Here is a 6,823-nt window from a genome sequence, read left to right as displayed (position 1 = left end):
AAAAAAAAAAAAAAAAAAAAAAAAATCTGAAAGAAAAAATCAGAAGATCTGTCAATGCTGAGTCCACATTCCTGCAAGGCAACAATTGGTTGAGCTGAGAAGCTGCAGCCACCTTTAGACAGGGCATGCAATGCTCCACTTTGCCACAGCCCCCACCACTCCCTGTTCTCCCACAGTCTCTCAGCTCACTGATTTCTGTGCCCTGCCAGGCCTCTGGAGGCATCTGAGTTTATGACCCTCCAAATGAAACCCTCCAAACTCAGGCTTACATGTCACCTCCACTATAGAGAACACTCCCAACATAACAAAGTCTGAGATTAATTTCTCCCTCCTCTAAACCCTGACAAGCACTTGTGTAACAATCCACTTAACATTTATTCTAAATTATCTAAGAAGTTAATCATCTTTAAAGTTCTATTTTTCCCAGACTCTGAGCTCTAGGATGGCTGGGACTCGGCATTAGGTGTCTAAACTTCTCACAGTATCTTGCCTAGCACAGAACTTTGATCACCGAAGGCTCTCAGCATCCTTTTCATTCATGAGTGACAGAATACCATTGTGCCACCTCTTTTCCTCTTTGAAAAGCTCCAACCACTGTTCTGCCACCATTTCCCCCACCTCCCAAGCACCACCTTCTACCTTCTCTCTCTGCATCCATGTTACCAAGGAGAGGGTCATCAAGTCTGAGTAACAGCAGGCGCTTGGGAGTTGAGAAGAGAGACTTGCAGCTTTCACCCTAGCTATGCAATTTCCTTTATTTTATCTTATGTGTTCTTATTTTATTTTATTTTTTGAGACAGGGTCTCACTCTTCATACAGGCTGGAGTACAGTGGCGTGATCTTGGCTCACTGAACCTTCACCTCCCAGATTCAAGCGATTCTCCCATCTCAGCCACCTGAGTAGCTGGGCTTGCAGGCATGCACCACCACACCTGGCTAATTTTTGTATTTTTAATAGAGACAGGGTCTCGCCATGTTGGCCAGGCTGGCCTCGAACTCCTGCCTTCAAGCAATCCACCCTCCTCGGCCTCCCAAAGTGCTGGTATTACAGGCTAGAGCCACTGCACCCGGCCTGCAATTTCCTTCCTTATTTTCCCACTCCATTTTTTTTTTTTCTCTGAGTCGGAGTCTGTTTCTGTCACTCAGGCTGGAGTGCAACGGCATGGCCTTGACTCACTGCAACCTCCGCCTCCCGGGTTAACGTGATTCTCCTGCCTCAGCCTTCCGAGTAGCTGAGACTACAGGCACACACCACCACACTCAGCCAATTTTTATATTTTTCGTAGAGACAGGGTTGCACTATGTTGGCCAGGCTGGTCTCAAATTCCTGACCTCATGATCCACCCACCTCAGCCTCCCAAAGTGCTGGGATTACAGGCGTGAGCCACTGTGTCCTGCCTCCAGTCCAAATATTACTGTAAACTATAGACCCATTTTGTTTGGCCTACACGTGTTTCCACAAATTGGAGTAGTCACCATTTTTTTTTAAATGGGGAGATTTCACCTTCCTATATGGATTTCTGGTTTCTCTTGAAAACGATTAGATTTGACATTCCTTCACAGTTAACAACAAGGTAGACTTGAGGGACGAATGGCATCTCTAGAAAGGGCTTACAGTCTCCAGTTTTCCCAGCCCTCACTTATCTTCCTGCCTGGCCCTTATAATATTCATCATTGAATAATAACAGTGAACATTTATTGAGGCTTTATGACATGCCAGGTATTCCTGTAATCACTTATATATCATCATATTTAATTCCCACAATACTTCATTGAGGCTTATACTATATCATTAACCCTATTTCACCAATGAGGTAAATAGTCCAGAGAAGTTGAGTAACTTGCCCCAAACCAGAATTAGGATTCAACCCTGGGTAGTCTGATTTTGAAACCCTTACCCTTGGCTACTCTACTATGCTATTATTACACACTTGAGACTGGGACTCCTGCTTCACACTCCGTGCCTACATTCTTAAGTAGAACAATCAATAAAGACTTTCAGCTGGACAAGACAGTTCTCAGCTGTAATCCCAGCACTTTCTGAGGCCTAGGTAGGAGGATTGCTTGAGTCCAGGAGTTCAAGACCAGCCCAGGCAACAAAGTGAGACTCCCCCACCATCACTACAAAAAAATTAAAAACTAGCCAGATGTGGTGGTGCACACCTGTGGTCCCAGCTACTCGGGAGGCTGAAGCAGGATTGCTTGATGTTGGGAGGTGGAGGCTCCAGTGAGCCATGATCACATCACAGCACTCCAGCCTGGGCAAAGAGCAAAACCCTGTCTCAAGAAAAGAAAGGAGAAAAGAAAAGAGCAAAGCAAAGCAAAGCACAAAGACTCCCTCCTACAGTCATGTAACCAATATCTAATCTTAACCAGAAGGTAAAGTTGTTTTCTCTGGCCGGGTACGGTGGCTCATGCCTCTAATCCCAGCACTTTGGGAGGCCAAGGCGGGCAATTCAGTTCAAGACTAGCCTGGTCAACATGGTGAAACCTCATCTCTATTAAAAATACAAAAAATAGCTGGGCGTGATGGTGCGCCTGTAATCCCAGTTACTTGGGAGGCTGAGGCAGGAGAATCCCTTAAATCCAGGAGGAGGAGGTTGCAGTGAGCTGAGATCATGCCACTGCACTCCAGTCTGGGTGACATAGTGAGACTCCATCTCAAAAGAAAAGAAAATCAGAAGGATACTTTCAAAGGAAAATCCATACACAGTTAACTGAAGTAGGAAAAGACACATCAAAGTTTCTGCCCATATTGATCCTAGCAGAATATGCAAACAAACCCTAAAACCTAGAAGAGCAATTTTCATGGTTAGGTGAATGGAGGGACCCTTTGGGGTCCTCAAGAATCTTCTGGGGAGTCTGCCATATCAAAACTATTTTCATAATTACATTCAGACATTATCTGCCTTTTTCACTCTCAGTGAAGCTTTCCAGAGGCTACAAGACATGTGGTATCTCAAGAGACTGAATGAAGAGGTAGAGAGGAGAATCCAGATGACTGTGAAAATATAAATCAATGCCACTCTTCTAAATTTTTCTGAAACAGTTTTTTAATTTAAAAAGTCCATTTTGGGCGAGGCGCAGTGGCTCACACCTGTAATCCCAGCACTTTGGGAGGCCAAGGCAGGTGGATCATGAGGTCAGGAGATTGAGACCATCCTGGCTAACAATGTGAAATCCTGCCTCTACTAAAAATACAAAAAATTAGCCAGGCATGGAGTTGGGCACCTGTAGTCCCAGCTACTTGGGAGGCTGAGGCAGGAGAATGGCATGAACCTGGGAGGCGGAGCTTGCAGCAAGCCTAGATCGTGCACTGCACTCCAGTCTGGGCGACAGAAGTCCATTTTGGCTGGGGGTGGTGGTTCATGCCTGTAATCCCAGCACTTTGGGAGGCCAAGGCAGGCAGATCACTGGAGGCCAGGAGTTTGAGACCAGTCTTGCCAACATGGTGAAACCCCATCTCTACTAAAAATACAAAAATTAGCCGGGCATGGTGGTAGCCACCTGTAATCCCAGGTACTCAGGAGGCTGAGGCATGAGAATCGCTTGAACTTGGGAGGTAGAGTTTGCAGTGAGCTGAGATAATGCCACTGCACTCCAGCTTGCGCGATAGAGCAAGACTCTGTCTTTAAAAAAAAAAAAAAAAAAGCTCATTTTGTTATTTTGTTTATATATAATGGGTTTATTATTGCCCTTCTAAAATGAATTAAATATTTTGAAAGTTTATTAGTTTAAACTTCTAACACAGGAAATGCAACCAGATAAAATTTACATAAACAAAAATTCTCTACAGCCTTCAATAATTTTTAAGTGTAAAGGGGTCTTAAGAGCAAAAGTTTTAAATTAGCCAGGCGTGGTAGCATGCGTCTGTAGTCCCAGCTACTTGGGAGGCTAAGACAGGAGAACTGCTTGAACCCGAAAGGCAGAGTTTGTGGTGAGCCGAGATTGCATCACTGCACTCCAGCCTGGGAGACAGAGCGAGACTCCATCTCAAAAAAAAAAAAAACAAAAGTTTGAGAACTGCTGTTCCAATAAGTAAAAGTCCTGCATGTACACATATGCCCAAGCAGACGTGCATCTAACAGAAAGTAAACCGAAACTGAAAATTCCAAAGTGGTGGCCGGCAGGCATATGTTATAAGTTCCCTATGCTGCCTTTTTTTTTTTTTTTTTTTTTTTTGAGATGGAGTCTCGCTCTGTCACCCAGGTTGGAGTGCAGTGGCACGATCTCCGCTCATTGCAAGCTCTGTCTCCCAGGTTCAAGCAATTCTCATGCTTCAGCCTTCCCAGTAGCTGGGACTACAGGCACCTGCCACCACGCCCAACTAATATTTTGTATTTTTAGTAGAGACAGGGTTTAACCATGTTGACCAGGCTGCTTTCAAACTCCTGACCTGAGGTGATCTGCCCGCTTCCACCTCCCAAAGTGCTGGGATTATAGGCATGAGCCACTGTGCCCCGCCTACACTGTCTTATTTGATTCTTAAATTACCAAATGTGTTACTAGCATTTAAAAATCAGAAGGTTTCAGCCGGGCACAGTGGCTCATGTCTGTAATCCCAGCACTTTGGGAGGCCGAGGTGGGTGGATCACAAGGTCGGGAATTCAAGACCATCCTGGCCAACATGGTGAAACCCTGTCTCTACTAAAAATATAAAAAAAAATTAGCTGGGCCTGGTGGCAGGTGCCTGTAATCCCAGCTACTAGGGAGGCTGAGGCAGAGAATTGCTTGAATCCAGGAGGTGGAGGTTGCAGTGAGCTGAGATCAACCACTGTAATCCAGCCTGGGTGACAGAGCGAGACTCCGTCTCAAAAAAAACAAACAAACAAAAATCAGAAGGTTTCATCTAAGGATAGTTTTCTGGCCTTTTCTCAAAGAAATCAAAAGTTCTGGCAACACTGGCCTGGCATTTCCACTGGCTGGCATCACTTGGATGGGACATACAATCTTTGGTTCACAACAATCCTTACTTCTTCCCTTTACCTGTGCCTTACCTGTAAGTATCGGAGTTGCTACCCTGAGCTAGGGAAGGAAAAATGTTTTTTGCAACAAATGTCAATAAAGAAACACACATCAATCTGTCTGCACTCCTCCTAACTGGTCAACATTCACAATAAACAGCCCTTTTCCCTATTTGACTTCTCCAAAGCAGTAACTTCTATGATCTCACCATTAGTACCGACTTTGGGATTGCTTAGAAACCCTCTTGAAAAAGAAAGACATCTATCCAACAAAGCAGATGTGCAAAGGAAGGCAACTCACCAGAAGAGCAAGTGAATGAATCTCCAGGGAACAGGAGGACTCCCGTTTAGGCACCACAGGGAGAGGGTTCAGGTGACAAGCAGACCATTGGATATGTCCTCCTGGAATGCTGAGTGGTAAATGCAGGCCACTCTCAATTTCTTTTGCCCTGAAAGCAGGTGGTGGGAAGGAAGAAGCAGTCAGGACTTGGGTCGCAAAGAAACAAGAACACAGATGTGAAATTGGAGAAGAGTAACAATTTTTGGAAGAAGGCAGAAAGCAGTATCAACAGGGGAGATGTGAGTGGGGAGGAAAGGTTTTTTTGATAGGGAGGAAATAATTATTCCTTCTTTCCTTATTTTTCCCCCCGGGAAGAGACCTAGAGAATTTTACTGGGAGAAGCTTAATTAGGGCAGAACTGGTGATAAAAGGAGGATATCTGCTGGACAGCTGGGGGTAAGGGAGGAGGACTGGAAATATAAACATTAGACGAAAGAGAAACTGGAAGGAATGAGTTGGTTTGTTCTAAGGGAAAAGATATTCCAAAAAGGGGCACTCCAGGTGTGAAGAAAAAAATTTTGCTGGAAAGTGATCCTGAATGGTTTAAAAAAAAAAAAAAAAAAACTGGATTAATTTTTTTTCTTTTTTTGGCGCTACAGGAAGTTTCTTAAAGGAGGGGGAGGGGCACGTCAAGGAAGGGAGGAGAGATTTGGAGTTTTGCTGGAAGATCCTAAAACGGGACAAATCTCTGTGCCCCAAAGTGGGACTATAGAGGAGGAAGGGGGGTTTTGAGCACAAGGGGCCTGGAAGGGGCTAGCGAATGCAAGGCCGAGATGCAGAAGGTGAGGAGGTCGGGTAGGGCCCGCGGCGCGAGCTCGGGGGCTGCGAGGGGGCAGTTGAGGCCCGGGGGGACGGAGTGGGAAAGAAAAGGGGGTGCAGCGGGACAGGGGCTCCTGAGGAGGGTCTTCTCCAAGGGGGAAGGGCCTGTGGCGTGCAGCGGGGCCCGGAGCTGTTGGGGTGCAGAAGGTGCGTGCGTGACGCCGGGTGAGGGGCGCCCGCCGCTCCTGCTGCGCCCTTCGAAAGGCAGACGGGGCCCCTAAAAAAAGAAATAAAGAAACGAATGAGATTGGAAAAGGGGAGGGACTGAAAAGGAGGAAAGAATAAGAATGGGGATACGGAGGAAAGGGAGGGGCAGGGGCAGCAGCAACCGGGTTTTACCCGCCCCGGGGGCTCGCGCGCCGCGCCTCGGCGGCCTGGCGCCGTCGCGCGGGCCTCCCAGCGGCCTCCCCGCCTTCCCGCCGGCCGGCCCGAGCGCACGCCGCAGGCGGCCCACCCCCGATCCCCCTGGCTCACACGCGGCGCGGGCGCGCGTACGTGACCCGGGCCACCTCACGCCCCTCCCCAGGGCGCCTCGCGCCCGCCGCGCACCGCCCGGGGCTCCCGGCGGCTGCCTCCTGGCCGCCGCGCTCTGGGCCTCCTCCTCGAGGGGGGCGGGGCTTGACCGCGGGCGGAAAGGAGGCGGTTGGTCGCCATTTTGGCGGAGGACGGGGGTGCAGGGCTGGGAGGTGGAGAAAGAGGG

The 6,823-nt window shown here is 47.8% G+C and overlaps 1 protein-coding gene across 7 annotated transcripts in view; it reads right to left on the bottom strand.

Moving 5' to 3' along the window:
* The window catches only part of ZNF541 (zinc finger protein 541), a 53,250-nt gene extending 46,634 nt beyond the window's left edge, over positions 1-6,616 (bottom strand). For 6 of the 7 annotated variants that reach the window (XM_017889201.1, XM_017889225.1, XM_017889235.1 and 3 more), the window contains exon 1: positions 5,266-6,464. The gene's annotated coding sequence lies outside the window, so the exon portion shown is untranslated. Of the gene's footprint in view, positions 1-5,265; positions 6,465-6,597 lie in introns of those variants that run through there. The other variant, XM_017889207.1, reaches the window with a different exon arrangement.
* Between the last annotated feature and the right edge of the window lie 207 nt (positions 6,617-6,823).

Source organism: Rhinopithecus bieti, unplaced genomic scaffold, assembly GCF_001698545.2.
Source record: "Rhinopithecus bieti isolate Rb0 unplaced genomic scaffold, ASM169854v2 scaffold_574, whole genome shotgun sequence".
NCBI classification, from domain to species: Eukaryota; Metazoa; Chordata; class Mammalia; order Primates; family Cercopithecidae; genus Rhinopithecus; species Rhinopithecus bieti.
This window is presented reverse-complemented; position numbering and strand designations above follow the sequence as displayed.